Below are 17,150 nucleotides of genomic sequence, written 5' to 3' on the forward strand. Positions count from 1 at the left end.
CCGAATGGTCCATTGACCCAAATTGAGACATCTTATTAGCACTCCAGAACCTAATTGGTATAGTCCAGGATAGGCTTCCAATAGGGGATCGTCATGTTGAAAACCAAAACTCAGGGAACCATAGATTGGCAGATAGGGAACGTAGTAGGAGTCCACCTAATCCGGTAGAGAGTCAATCTAGGAATGAGCCTGAGTCCGTTCACCTACCAGGACCACCTCTAGTAGTAGATCCAGTGTATCATGAGAGATCATGTCGAGATCCAGAGGATCTAATCAGAGAGTTTATGCACCTCCAATCACCATCTTTTGGGGGATCTACCGACGGGGTAGAAGCTGAGGCTTGGCTTTTGAGCCTGGATAGGTGCTTTGCATTGCGCTCCTATGAGAGCAATCTAAAGGCACGTGTAGTAGTCCACCTATTGAGAGGAATGACCTCCACATGGTGGAGATAGGAGGAATGCAAGTGTGGTTTAGTTGTAGATACCCTCACATGGGAGATTTTTACAGAGAGGTTCGGGGAGAGGTACTTGTCAGAGCATTACAGACAACGTAGGATAGATGAGTTCCATGACCTCCAGTAGAAGGATCTCTCAATGTCCTAGTATGAGAGCAAGTTCTTTGAGTTCTTGCCATACGTGGACTACCTGAAAGACGAGAAGCTTCTCATCAACCATTTTATTACAGGGCTAAAAGCTAGCATAGCTGGACCACTGAGGATGGCCGCTCTAGGGAGCCTTCAGGTTGCTGTGGAGAAGGCCTTGATAGCATAGGAGATTCAGGTCAGGCCATAGGATACAAGGGATTGGTTCCAGAACTGAAACCCTATACCCTAGAGATACGGGTTTCAGAAACCCCATTAGAAGGGTAATAACGAGCACACATTGGGGTTCTCCAAACCCCCTCCTCTACAATAGTCAACCGATATATGGAGTTGATTAGAGCCCTAGTTTTTGACTTGGTTGACAATGTGGACTTGAGATGCATGACTTAGGGGGAGTTGACAACCATGTTTTTTGATATGTATTAGACCTGCTAGACATAGAGGGTATGCAAGTGTCTACAGCAGTTGTTGAACACAAAGTACCACTGAGAGGGGGGTGAATCAATGGTTCTTAATTTTTTCCCCTTGTGATCTGACTTGAGAATATCTGTTATTTTCTTGATCACTTAAACAGTCAAACTAGTAATACGAGAAAGAAATCCAAGGAGACCATACACACACAAGAAACTCCAAACACTAGATTTACGAGGAAAAACCCAAATGGGAAAAATCTCAATGAGAAAAGCTACTAAAGACTACTGCTCCAATCCAGCCTCATAGGTAAACACAAATTTACAAATATTTTGGACACCAACCCAAGGAGCACCGACCCCTGCACTAAGCTTCAACTTGGTGAAGTATATTGAAATACAATTTAAATACAATTAAGGCTTCTTGTTGCAAATGAGTTATGTAACTCTTGAATAAAATAGCTCTCTATTATTTGTCTCTCCCTTTCACACACAATATCTCAACACACTGTGTCACACTAGGATGCTACCTGCTCTAGCACACCTTACCGGTTAGGCTCAACTACTAGACTATAATACTACCGGTAGAATCCTCTCATTGGTTTTCTTGCTCACTCACACTGCAACTTGCTCAAAACACCTTTTAAAGTTTTCTCCTAGCTCCCTCTCCCTTCTCTTCTCTTCTAAATATTCATAGCATCAACAACATGTTTTGTTTAGAGCTCTCATTTCTTATACCTATTTTCCCAATAGAATGAAATTAAAAAAAAAACCTAAGCGGTTAGGGTTTTCTCTTTTCAACATAATCTTCATGAGATCCAATCCCACCTATCTTGGATTAATCACCTATCCTTGAAGACTGCACCTGCACATAGGTTCCATTATCCAATGCATGTTTTCCTTGAAGTGACAATCACGAATCAGATCTTTTGTCATGATGTCAGATGACACATAAAGTGTTCCAGAAGTTTCCTTTATGAGAATGTCTTGAATCAGATTTCCTTTGCATTGATTCAAGCACCAGCTACTCCTTGATCTTCCTCTGCCATTCCTTCTTCCTCAAGCCACAATAAATCAGATGCAATCCCATGATTTGTGGCTCCTTCATTAATGGTGATTATCTGTTTCATCAACCCTGTCGATGAAGCTTCACCAACCACAACAGACTTGCCACCCTAACTCCACATGGCATCACATCGATCAAGACATGGCCTACCAACACGCAGTCAGTCTGACAAACACATACCAGTAAAACCCTTTGTCGGTAGAGTGTTCTTCTTCTGTTAACTAGTAGAGAATCCAATAATGGTTGCACATCTTCACCTCAGGTGTTGTGAGACAACTTTTAAAATTTTGCCTCTTCATCATAAACAAGCAACCATCCTTCAGACAAGTTTGTACCTTACTATGTGGATCTCCATCATTTCGGTTGACATCAATGACAACTTAGTGCTAGAATTCCAGTAGTAGTATCGATATATTTGTGTTTTGGAGGTATCCAGTTTGGTGAGATGTTTTAGTGCCTATTAAATTGAAATCAACTAGATCATACAAAGTGTTGCTTGAATAGAGAGAAAGTTACCTGCACAAGAGAATATGTATTTTGTATCAAAAGAGGAGATCCATTTGGTAAAGAGAAAAATGGGAGAAAAATATCTAACAATCCTTCTTCTCAGGCTCTGGATGTTCTTTCAACTGTCCCCATGACTATCATACAAACCTCAGTCCCTACCGCTCTCACTTTATCCCTAATGGGTACGTCAGTTAATCCCCAAGATGTGCTCATACATGCTTTTGTCCCATTCCTCGATGCAGCTTCCATATCCGCAGCTTTTTAATCGCCCACATCAGAAGCAGTCCCTGTGTCGCATAGGCTAGGTTTTGAAGAGTCATCTCTCCAGGCTATAGGCACAGCATCTTCCAGCTCTTTCCCATTAGTGGGTTCCCCTTTTGTCTTGTTATTTTCCCTGTTGGCTATAACCCATCCCATCCAACCTGTTTTCGCTTCCCCTTTTTCACATTTCCCCTTTGCAGTCCCTCCTGGTGCAGCTTTTGTAGGTCAAGCCATTGATCATCCAGATGAGTTCTAGCAATAGGTTGTTTATGATAGAACCACTAGTTTGAGCAAGACCAACAAGCAAAAGGAGAAGGAAGTTTCTCATCGCACCCACCCTCATTTAAAAGCACATTTCAGTGAGCAAATAGATTGCCTCTACTTTGCAAATCTATTTCCCAAGGTTGACAAGCCGAAATCTCATATGAGACCTGATGACTACGTGCTACAGGCCATCGACATTAGTCTCCAAAGTGCCACAGCGTCTACAAGGTCAGAATGATGGAGGAGACTTGCAAAGTAGTATCCATAGACTTTATCAAGAAAAGTCATCATTTGGAAAAGCTCCAAGCAAAGAATGTTAGTGTCCATGATTCCCTTAACCAGCAAAGGAAGGAAGATAAGGCTCAGGGCTTAGAGATCAATCATCTGCAAGGTCTGCTAACTTAGGCTAATTCAAAGAAAGGGAAGTTATAGTCGGCTCTTAACAACATAAGTTCTCAGCTAAAAGGTCAAGAAGTGATAAGAAATGTGGCTTTGAAGGAATTACAAGAGAAGAAAATAGAAATACAACGGTTAAAGGGTGCCTCTAGGGACATTGCCTAGATCCAGATGCAGTTGCAAGAAGAAATCCTACTCAAAGAGGATTATGCCCGTCAACTGAGTGAAACCCAGGTATCATGGTCGGAGGAAAAGACAACTTTTGAGGTAGAGCTGAAAGAGAGAGAGGCTAGCCTTAGACAATCTAGTGAGCGTGTTTCAGAGTTGGAGACTCCTCTACGACAGGAGCAAGATTGTACATTGCAACTACAGCAGGCCATCAGGACTAGGGAGGCAAAGATCCTGGCCTTGGAGAATCAAGTGGCCATTGAACAAAGCAAACACAATCAACTTTAGTAGGAGATTACTATGAAAGATAATGAAATATCTCGATTGCCAAGCCTTCCACCTCTGCAGTAGATTGCTCCAAATTTCTCTATCATGCTGAAAGAGCTATATGTTTCTCATTGGGAAAAGGTAAAATAGTACTGCCCATCTCTACAGTCGGTGTTAAGATTTCTTAGTGATACACAATCCCTCTGTGCTGAGGCTAGCACCCTTATTAACAATTCTATGCTTGTCATTGGTCCTAAGTTCCCAATAGCCCAAAATCTTATTCAGTTGCTATATTCTTCTGAAGATGAGGAACTTAGGGAGAAAGGGATTTTGGACCGCCGACAATTGATAAAAAAGACTAATGTTTTCATAAACTGGCATAGTACAATCGTGCAAGTTTTAGCTGCCCAGGCGCCTTTGCAATTTACAGTTCCAGACATTAGACGATGATTAGAGAAGTTCATTTCTTTGGGCTTACCTTCTCCTTTCCCTATAGATGATTTTGTGCTAGGGATTGAACAAGTATTGCAGCAGGTTGAAAATTTGCAACAGGATAGAGCTTTCCTGCCGTAGCTGGTGAATCCCATTTTGGTGAATACGGTGGAGTGTCTTTTGCATTCTCTAGCCCAACTCTCTGCTCTCTTGAATCAGGTCCAAGACAAGCCTATATCTTTCCCCTTTGATGAAGTAATTTGCCTGGATCAATATTTTCAAGATTTAGAGGTGCAAGCTATGCTCTCTAAGGATGAATGGTTGCCTTTACAACAAGATTTTGATCTATTCCATCCTGTTGTGGCCTAAGTTTTGGTCTATGAAACTAGTAATTTTGGGTTCTCCTATTCCAACAGGCAGAATTTCCCTTGTTAGTCGCTAGGAAATGTTCACTTTATTTTTCCCCAGTCTAAGTTTTCAGTGGGCCCGGTTGTTTTCACCTTTTATCTAGCAACACAGGGTGCATAGGACACTTGTCAACTTGACGTTGCTCCCTCGGTTCATTTTTGCCATCTAGTTTTTAAAGCAGTGCAATGGTGACAAATGGAAATGTGTGTTGACTATTTTCGGTAGGCCCACCCATTAGCACAGTATGTGAGAGGTTTCTCACATTTGTGTCTTTTTCAGCAGCCCATTCGCGATTGGTATAATCTTTTCAATTCGTGGTAGTATGCAGACTATTGCAGGCAAAAAATAGAATTTCAGGGGCCGTTTTGCTGGGTGTGACCTCAGTAGCAACACGACATGTTTTTTCTGTTCAAGGGGGTTATGCCATTTTGGCATTTTAGGGGAGTTGTTTTCAAGAGCCGAGGGCTCTTTAAATGTTATTTTTTCACTTCTACAAAGGGTTCAGAACTTTGAAAAAGAAGCACAATTAAGTTTTCTAAGTAGGAGTTTTTATTTCTAGCCTTTAAAACTATTGTGGTTTTACTTGAGGAAGGTTATTCAAATTGTGCCTATGGCCTTTATGATGCCTCTTTCAGTATGTTTTTGATGGTATTTTCTATGTTGTTGTGTTAAAGTTCCAATAACTTTGGGAATATATCCATCTAAGATTTTGCCGATTGAACTATCTCTCACACTTGTTATCTAGTAAATGCATGATGAATATTTCCTTATGTTGTAGATAAATTTGATTGTAAATTTTGATTATGTTCTTGATCCAGACTTGTAGATTGTTGAATGGGCTTATAGAAGTCATATGTTTCTTGATTTCTATATGTTCATTGTCTTTTAATGATCTGGCGTATCGCCTCAATAGTTTAGTGTTACTACTTTAAGGATGTTTGTTTTCTTTCTCTTTTCTCAAAACCCAAGCAAGAGACGACTTCTCAATCTTGGAGGTCATTCAGTGTAACCTACACAAATCAGTTCCCCAGCACTGAATTTCCCATAAGGTTGTTTGTTTCCAAAGAAAAATTTAGAGTCAACATTAGGAGAGATGATTATATTAGCAAATTTGATCCTAGAAGTAATGTAGGAATATTTCTTGGTTATTCATCTAAGAGTAAGGCATATAGATGTTTTAATAAGAGATTACAGAAAATCATTGAAAGTGAAAATGTGAAGATTTATGAATAGTTTAGAAGGTCTTTGGACTCTAAACCGGCAATTGAGATAATCACAAATGAACCTACAATGAGTATACCAGTATAGAATGTTGATCTAGTCACACTCGTATTATCTGAGAATTCCACAATGATTGAAGAACAACATCAAGTGAATACACCTAGGTATGTAAGATTGAATCACTCTGAAAGTCAGATAATTGGGAATAAGTATCAAGGAGTTATGACTAGAGGAAGATGGGAAAATGAAGAGGTATGTCTAATTTCTCAAATTGAACTAGCAACTATTAATGAGGCATGTGAAGATAAACATTAGATTAAGGCTATGGAAGATGAATTGGAACAAATTGACAAGAATAACACATGGACATTGGTTCCCCGGCCTAAAAACAAAAATGTAATTGGAACTAAATGGGTATTCAGAAATAAACTTAATGAAGATGGTAAGGTAATCAGAAACAAAGCAAGATTAGTATGTAAGGGATATTCACATAAAGAAGGAATTGATTAAAATGAAACCTTTTCACTAGTAGCTATAATTGAGGTAGTCAAATTATTCTTAGCTTTTGCAGCACACAAGAACTATAAAGTATATCAAATGGATGTTAAATGTGCATTTCTGAATGGTGATCTTGAAGAGGAAGTTTACATTGAACAACCTGATGGATTTTCTTTGATAGATGACAAAGATATGGTTTGCAAGTTAAGAAAATCTTTATATGGATTGAAGCAAGCTCCTAGAGCTTGGTATGCTAGATTGGATAAATATCTTTTGAGCCTTGGTTACACTAAAGGTAATGGTGACAATAACTTATATTTAAAGTGACTAATGATGACATCTTGGTTATAGAAGTTTTTGTTGATGATATAATTTTTGGAGGAGAAGATGGATTGTGTAAAGACTTTTCTAATAAGATGCAAGAAGAATTTGAAATGTCTATGATTAGAGAGATAAAATTCTTTTTAGGATTGTAGATTTCACAAATTGATAAAGGTATATTCATAAATCAATCAAAGTACTTGAAGGAATTACTTAAGAAATTTGGCATGGAAAACTCTAAACCGGTTAGCACACCTATGACTACAACTAATAAACTATCATTGAAGGATTAATCAACACGTGTTAATCTGACAAGATACAAGTCTATGATAGGAGGTTTACTGTATTTGACACAAACAAGACCTGATATTATGAATGCAATATGTATTGTTTCAAGATTTCAAAGTAATCCTAAAGAAAATCATGAATCAACAGTAAAAAAGATTTTTTGGTATCTACAAGGAACAACAAATCTTGGTTTATGGTATCCTAAAGATGAAAATTTTGATTTATGTGCATACACAGATGCAAATTGTGTGGGAGATGTAGATGATAGAAAAAGCACCACCAGTGGAGCATTTTTTCTTGGTAGCGGACTAATTTCATGGTTGAGCAAGAAACAAAGATGTACATCACTATCAACAGCCAAATCAGAATATGTTGCAACAACAACTAATTCCACATAGGTATTACGGATTAAGCAAATGTTGAAGGACATAAAGGTAAAATGCAAGGAACCTATAATCATTTACTATGATAATATGACAACAATTGATATATCAAAGAATCTGATATTTCACTCTAAAACTAGACATGTTTCTATCAAATTCAATTTTTTGAATGAGAATGTTGAAGCAAAAGAAGTGAAATTGGTTTGTGTGAATACTAAAGAGCAGATTGCAGATATCTTTACTAAACCTTTTCCTAAGGAAACTTTTGAATATCTAAGAGAGCATCTTGGAGTTATACCCTCATTGGTAGAAACTTAGATAGTTGGAGCATGGCATCAGACCGACAAAATTAACAGAGAAATTTTTTTCTGGCTTTGATGAAGGAGAGCTACTTCTTAGGGGGAGTAGATTGAATAAATTTGGTTATAACAATTGGTATTTGTAATAAGTTCTATGAACTAACTGTATTTGGTTTAGTATTGCTTTAGCATTTGATGTCAAAGGGGGAGAAATATCTATGGAAAAACACATTATCTTTTTGGGAGACATTATTCATTGGGGGAAAGATTGTTACTCTTTGTATCTGTATTTTTTTTTTTCGTTAATGATCTCTTGGGTAGATTGTTGGTTTTTGGTTTTCAGCATTTCTACTTAGGCACTTGGATGGTTTTTTCATCTTGTGTTGCCATCAATGCCAAAGGGGGAGATTGTTGGTATTATGGATGTGTTGCACTAGTTTTTTCATTGATGTCAACACTTATCAACACTCATTAGCACTTGGAGATCATTGGTTATGTTCACTGGCATGTTCAGTGGCTTATGCACAGTCACCGATATCTGGTTCACCGACAGGTTATATTGTTCATCGATATTGAGGATGATCTATTATCATCTGGAGATTACTTGGTTATGTCAAAGACATTGCTTGGGCACTTTGTTTTGGTGATTTGGTCATTGATCTAATCAGGTTTGCATATTTGCTATTACCGAGAAATAGGTCTAGGTTATGGATTGACAACGTTATCTATTCCAGAACAACACGACACACTATGAAGATGATTTGTTATTACTGAAAATGCATTGAGCCAACATCATGCATTGCATATTGATTCATTTTTAATTGATTTAAAGGTAATATCTTAGTAAGCTGACCTACACATTTGGTCTTAGGTTTTGGTATATATGAGATTAAATGAGGATGTAGAAAATATGGTAACACGATTGTAATAAGGTATATGCGAATATAAGTAGAGCTATACATGCAGACATCATTGAAGATTCAAGGAGGTTTTTCAAGAAGGCAAATTAGAGCTTAACCAGTACTGAATCCAACATATGAAGATGCTATCTTGTGTAGTACATTATCATTGGATTTAACCATCTAATTGTGGTTAGTGTGACTCCCATTTTGTGATTGAGTAGTGAGCTCTAGACAGTTGGCCTTTCTGCATGTGCAGACCCCATTTGTACACACATACTATCTGTAGTAGTATCATCTAATTGTGGGTAAGGTTTCCCAGTATGGTTTTTCCCCTTATAGGGTTTCCACATACAAAAAATTGTGTTATGTGTTGTGTATGTTATTTGTGTTTCTGTTTCATGCATTAAACTTTACTGGTACTGTCATTAAATGCTAAACTGTCTACCGACATTGAGTTTGGTTTATCGGTACTATGCACTAAGTTTGGATAAGTTATACTTAGGTTGAAATTAATAGACAATTGATTCACCCCCCCTCTAGGTCCGAACAGGATGTACTAGTCACCAGTATACTGTGTGGATGCAGAATGAAAAGACTCTCACCAGATAGAAATGCAATCACCATGTGAAGAGATGACTGAAAGTGAGTGTGCCCAAATTGGACCACATGTGCTTGTTTGAAGACATGTTGCACAAATAGTGAAGTGACAAGATTGCATTACAAGATGTAGATGACAAGGATCCACTCCCACTGGTAAGTGGAGCTCATCTCCTATTATGTAAAGTATGCATCTTAGTTCTATGAGATAATATAAAAGTAGAAGGTAGGTGATTGAAAGGTAACACTAGATATAGTGGTAAATAAAGGAATGCCTAAAGTGCATGAAATCAAGGATATGCATTGGATCGACATAGAAGGCATGATAAGCCACTTGGATAGAAAAAGAAGAGTAAAGAAGTGATGGGTTTGTCACCTTGACAAATTGGATGAGATAATGTCTGGTCTGATGATGAAGAGGGCAAAGTGGACCAGCAGCAGAGAGAGTGTAACCAGTATGTAGATAACTTAGATGGAATTAGTTGAAGGTTGATGAGATGGTGTCATCAGGATGGCTACCAGTGAGTATAAGAACCATTAAGGAAGAAAAGCAGCTAAGTGATGTGCTCCTACCCAATGAGAATGATCATGCTATGGATAGACATGTCTGGCGACTAGTTAAGGTGTTCCACCAACAGATCAACAAAGTGCAAACATGAAGGGTAACCCGTAAAGTGTGAGATACCAACAGGATTAGAGAACTGGTAGAAAAAAAGGATGATTGAGTGGTGTTGACCATTTAGAGGAATTGATTATGTGTTGCATTGATGTCAACACTAGCTATTTGGATGCTTTACTGACAGTCTTCTAGTCTTGGTAGGTTGAGTAGTTTTTGGTTAACTTGGATACGACATGATCTAGTTGACTCTGGAAAAATCTGGTGATGGAATTGTCTTGTTCATGATTCTTATACTCATATTTGGTTAGTTGGTTGTGGTCTGGTGATTGGATGCTATCCTACTTGCTTAGAAGATTGGTTTCTAGTTCTAGTGAGGGTTTCACTCATAGAGCTTTTGGTGGAGATATTTGTTGAATTACATAATTGGTTTTGGTACAGCTTCTGATGGAGTTTCAGGATGTTGTTGGTGATCATGTTTGAGACTTGGCATTTGGAGATCATTATTGAAGTATGTGGACTTATACTTGGTCCCAGTTGATCTAGGTTATGGACTGAAATTAATGTAACGTATGGATAGGACCTATTGTTGTATTTCTGGGATATACTATGCATTAGATATTTATTTTTTTGGTCTCAGGCCAACATGGTTTGTAATTATGTAATCAGTTTATTGTTTGGTGGATGACCTAATTGCTTGTGGTCAAGGGTTTGTATAAATAAGATGTAAGATCTCATGGTATATCATCATGGTTAATGTAAGAGGTCATGGTCAAGGAATGTAATGCGTGAATAATGTAATATCATTTAGGTAGAGGAGTTTGTCGATCATTGGGGATCAAATTGGGTTTATAAGAGGATTTAGTCCTCCAGTATTGAGCCTAATTGGAACTATACTCAGGCATAAGAGATGTTATCCTTTTTAGTTCAACACTTCTCCGAATTGTAGTCAAGATTTGTATGTAGTCAATGAGACTCCTTTTGTGATGAGCAGTGTGTTCTAGGCTATTGGCCTTCCTGCTAGTGCAAACCCTTTTAATGTAAATTCACATACTTATTGCAGAAGTATTATCTGACTATGGATAGGCTTCCCACCATGTTTTTTCCCTTTACCAGGTTTTCCACGTACAAATCTTGGTGTTGTGTGGATGGCTTTTATTATGTGATTATTGTTTATACTTAATTGGATTAATTGCTATTCTAGTACTGTTGTTTTAAATTGCTTCACCCTCCCTCTTAGTTGTCTTCTTATTATCTGAACTATCTAACAATTTCTATCAGAGCTTTGGTCCTCTCTACAAAAATCTTAACCACTTGAGGAAGATCCTATGGTGACTAATAGTTCAATTTCATCCAGTTCTTCTAGAGCTATCTTTCGAAGGGATTTACCAATGCTTGAAGGAACAATTTATACAATATGGAAGATTCAGATGGAGACTCATTTGAGATGTCTTGGCAAGGAGATTTGGGAGATCACATAGAATGGTGTCACACCCTATAATCTGGGATCTAGCAATCCTCCTCCAACAAACCTGGACAAGGAGCTTGAGAATGATTGTAGAGAAAGAGAAGCCCTCTTGTGTGCACTTTCTAATCATCAAAAAATGGGATTAACTGACAAATCATCTAGAAAGGCTATATGGGATAAGTTTCAAACTCTTAATTAAGGTGACCCTACAGTAAAGATTGATAAACTTGATGGTTACCGGGTGAGATATGAAAACTTAAAGATGGAAGATGAAAGGACTACTGCATTCATGAAAAAGGTAAATGAGATTGTTATGGTAATTCAATGTTGTGGTGGTACTCTAAGAAAAGATGAGATTGTTTCTAAAGTCCCGAGAGCCCTACCATCGGCTTACAAAATGAAGGCTATTGCTATTAATGAATTGAGAACAATGGTTAATACATCTATCAACAGAAATAGTTTGGTTGGGAAATTATAAGCCTTTGAGCTTGAAGAATTTGGAGGTTCTAGAGATGTGAAGACTAAGCCTGCTTTTCATGCATCTACATCTACAACTAGTAAGAAATATTGGAGAACCTTATATTGGAAATAATTAGAAGATATGCATAAAGAAGATGATGATTTTGAGAAAATTGAAGCACTATTTGCTAGAAGAGTACTGAAAGGACTAGTAAGAAGTAAGTATGAAGGAAAAGCACCTTTTAAATGCTTTGCATGTATTAAGATTGGTCATTTTGCATCTAGATATCCTAAAAGGAATTCAAGATTTGAGAAAAGAGTTAAGAGAACATTTAAACCTAACCCTGGATATCAGAACAAGTATAGATTCAAGAAAAAAGAGATAAATCATTCTACATAGCGAATGATGAAGGCATTACTGATTCAGATGATGAACTGGCAGATGAGTCTACTAGTGGATTTGATAATGGGAAAGAATGGGTATTCTTGGCTATCAAGGAAGATGATCTAGTAATGAAATAGAATGTACCCAAGGAGAAGGCACGTGTTGCTAAAATTAAGGATAAGGATGAATGGGTAATTGCCAGTGGTTGTTCACATCATATGACTAGAGATAAAGGGAATTTTATGTCCTTGCAAGAAATTGATGGTGGACTAGTTAGATTTGGAGATGACAAGGCATGTATGATTAAAGGAAAAGGAACAATATCATTGGATGGTAAGAACAATACTGAAAATGTTTATTATGTTGAAGGTTTGAAGCATAATCTTTTGAGTGTAGAACAATTGGTAGGTAAGGGATTTCAATTACAGTTCAAGGATGGAAAATCCAAAATCACTAACAGATCTGGCTTGGAGATTGCAACCGGTACACAAACAAAAAGAAACACATTTCATTTGAACTATGGTGAGAAAATATATTTGATTACACAGATTGATGAGAGTTGGTTATGGCATAAAACGCCCTGTCATGTGAATTTTGATTACATTGTGAAGATTAGTTCAACTAAGGCTCTTAGAGATATACCTAAGATTATGAAGCCCTATAATCCGGTATGTAAAGAATGTCAAATGGGTAAACATGTCAAAACCTATTTTAGGAGTATATAGGATAAATTAAATGATGTTATTTATCTTATTCATACTGATTTGTGTGGCTCTGCTAGAGTTAAAAGTTTTCATGGTGATAGATATTTCATGCTAACCATTGATGATTATTCTAGAATGATGTGGGTTACTTTTTTGAGAGAGAAATATGAAGCATTTGAAATGTTTAAAATCTTTAAGGCTAAAGTGGAAACTGAGACAAGATTGAAGATTAAATGTTTGAGATCAAATCATGGTGGAGAATTCACATGCAGTGAATTTAATATCTTTTGTGACAAGCATAGTATTAGAAGACAATTTTCTACTCCCTAGACACCTCAGCAAAATGGAGTTGTGGAAAGGAAAAATAGAACTATCTTGGATGTTGCTAGAACAAAGATGATGGAAGCTAATCTATCACATATCTATTGGAGAGAAGCAGTTAGTACAAGGGTTTATACATTCAACAAAGTACATATCAAAAGAGAAATTGGTAAGAAACCTTATGAATTATGGTTTGGCAATACACCTACAATTAAGTATTTCAAAATTTCTGGTAGTAAGTGTTATATTAGGAGAGATGATACTATTGGGAAATTTGATCCTAAAAGTGATGAAGGCATCTTTCTTGGTTATTGTAATGAAAGAAAAGCATATAGATGTTATAACAAGAGTTTGCAAAGAATAGTAGAGAGTGCTAATGTCAAAGTAGATGAGCTAAGCAAAAATCAAATTAGAATTTATCCAAAGGAACCGATAGTGGAAATGATTATATTTGAACCAGTAGCACTTTTACTAGAATAGAGAGTTGAACCAGTTACTTCGGCAACATCAGAGAATTCTACAGTAACTGAAGAATAGGGAAAAGCAATAGAGAGTCAAAAGACTCCTAGGTATGTGAGATTGAATCATTCTAAAGATTAAATCATTAGGGATAAGAGCAACAGAGTGATGACAAGAAGAAGACTAGCAACTAATGAGGTATGCTTAATTTCACAAGTTGAACTGGTATCAGTAATCGAAGCATGCAAAGATGAATTTTGGTTAAAATCTATGGAATGAGAATTAGATTAGATTGAAAAAAATAACATGTGTAACTTGCTTCCTTGACCTAAAAATAAAAATGTTATTGGAACTAAATGGGTCTTTAGGAATAAATTGAATGACGATGGTAAAGTTATAAAGAATAAGGCTAGATTGGTTTGTAAAGGATATTCTCAGAAGGAAGGAATTGATTATGGAGAAACTTTTGCACCAGTAGCTAGGATTGAAGCTGTAAGATTATCTCTTGCCTATGTTGCTTATAAATGTTGGAAATTGACAGTCATTGGATTCATTTTGTTGTCACTGATGATAAAATGATCTGATGGAAGTCATAAACCAGTAGTAGGAAGCATATACCTGCAGATACCGGGTTTGGAGCATTCAGGGCTACACTGACACTGGCATCAATACTTCTTTGGAAGTCGACATCAAGGAGGATTAAATTTAAATAATTCTATAATTATTATTTTCAAGGCCAACATTGAATATATTTAATAAATGTATTGTAAGCTGACATAAGGCATATCATTTGTAATGGGTATATAGGTCAACCTGCTAGGTTATTTTGAAAAAAAAAGATATGTGATGTGATACATGATATGTGTGGATATAGGAGAGTATAGAAGAACTCTATAATGAAAAATATATGTATGAAGATCATTTGTATGCGAATGTTATATCATGCAATGATCTATAGATAGCTTGGAAATCATTCTTAGAGGAGGAGATACCAGTAGAAGTTCAGGGTTTATGAACTGGTATAGAGCAGAGACAGAACCAAAACTCTATTTGGCATAGCAGATGCATTCTTGAGTTCATTTTTAGTAACTTACTTTAGCAGAAAGCTTGTAGTCAATGAGGCTTTTTAGTGATGAGCAGTATGCTCTAGGTAGTGTGCCTTCCTACAAGTGCACGCCCCTATTATATGTAATATCTTTTCATATGGCCAGTGAATTGATATTATGGGTCAGAAATCCCACCGTGGTTTTTCCTCATTGATGTTTTCCACATAAAAATATTATGTGTTATGCTGTTCATTTATGTGGATGGTTTATTTGCTCCTTGTTATATGTTTGTTTGTTTATCAGTTTATATATGCATGGTATACAAAGATAAAAACTCTTAATTCTGGCAGAACATTGATTCACCTGCCCCCCTCTCAGTGTTCTTGGATCCTAACAATAAAAAATACAAGGTTTATCAGATGGATGTTAAATACACATTCTTGAATGGGGATCTTGATGAGGAAGTTGATATTGAGTAACCTAATGGTTTTTCACTATTAGATAATACTGATATGGTTTGCAAGTTAAGGAAAGCTTTATATGGATTGAAACAAGAACCTAGAGCTTGGTATGTGTGGGTTCTCAAAACCATAGATTGGAAAACTAGAAGACTTCCCAAATCCTCAAGTATTCCAATCAGCCTTGGCCAACGAACATGGATGGTCAAAGACCAAATCCCTCTGCACTTTAGGCTCCACTAAACCTAGGTGGGTATGCCTCTTCCTCTCAAGCACAAAAGAGGTTATTTATAGTGAATTTAAACCTTATAGAAAATTTACACAACTAGCAAATTATTGTTCTACAACTATGCTTTATTATGTGCTTTAAACAAATGCTTTGAAAAGAAATGATTGTGAATGTATATTGAAAATGAAATTGCTTTCAAGACTTAAATGAAATCTACATAGATCAGTTCATATAGGATTTGGGAAGAACATTTCTCTATCAAGGACCTTGAATGCATGTAGATCAAAACCTTAAAAGATCAATAACAGACCAGTGCCTCTATCCAAGGATGTATATGACACTTTCTAGACAAAATATCTTATCAACTCAAGAGACAATTTCTCATCAACTATGAAGGTTCGTTATGCATTACACAAACAATAAGAACTCAATCTTCACTTAATGCAATGACATGTGATTCACATCATAGAAAATCTATAAACAGATTTATCAAGAGGACAAACATAATCATCAACACAAAAGTGTACACAATATTTGGAAAAAGAAATAGTGAACCTTGTATATTAATCTTCAGGAAATAATTGCATACATAAGCTATATTTGTAGATACTCCATTACAGATTGCTTGCACAAAATGATACTTTTTTCCTATAGACCTCCCTAATATAAAATGATATTCAGTCCTTACAGCAGTATGTTGTTCCCATGATTCCTTATTTTTACATAAAAAATGATTCCCTATAAGTATGTAAATCCATAGGCACATATGAAAGGACACACCCTTTCATACACAGGAGGGAGTTACAAGAAGTTGTTTTCCAAAGGACACACCCTTTGGTTTATAGATATAATTTAAAAGGAAAACCCTAAAACACCATACTAAATAATGCTTTAATAATATATCCTTTCTCCTCCGCTTTGATAACATTTCTCAACAAATATTCATCATCTCCTCAATATCTCCTACACATAAAACAAACCAATCAAATCCCTTGATTTGAACATTAAATATATCTCACCTTCAATAAGGTTTTAATTTGAAAAATCAATAATATTTATTCCTTTATATAAATACTTGTTTAAAATAATTCATTGAAATAAAAGTATATCAATCCTTTAAGAAAATAATTTCCAAATATAGCATCCATTAATATAAGATAATAATTTACCCTAAAAATAGTTTTTTTATATAAGGTAAAATATTTTTATATCAAATATAAAAGAAAATATTTCCCTTAAAAATGATATCTGTGAACAAATATTCCAACCATTTGATGAGAATATATTTTCACATTTGTAGGGCAACTCCAATTTTGTCGAGGATACTTTATCATATGGGATATATACCTGCAAAGAAAAACCAATCCAACCATTATTATATGATGTAAATATATCATTCCTTTTGGAAAAATTATCTTACCCTAGAGTAAACATTTTCAATATATTGACTTAGGGTAAATATCATATGAAAAGATGGCTTCATAACACCCAAAATACAAAATACTATCCGTCATTAGCATTTGTATTAAAGAAACACAAATGCATTTTCTTTTTTAATAAAATGTTTCTTTGTAATTATAATAATTCTACTTTAATCTCTTAATAATACTTACCCTAACATATAATAAATTTAATGATTCAAAGGGTAAAAGTATTTATAAGAAAATGATCAAAACATATTATGATTTTTAATATGCATTTAAGAACATAATATTC

The sequence above is a fragment of the Cryptomeria japonica genome, chromosome 11 (genome assembly GCF_030272615.1).
Source record: "Cryptomeria japonica chromosome 11, Sugi_1.0, whole genome shotgun sequence".
Classification (NCBI taxonomy): domain Eukaryota; kingdom Viridiplantae; phylum Streptophyta; class Pinopsida; order Cupressales; family Cupressaceae; genus Cryptomeria; species Cryptomeria japonica.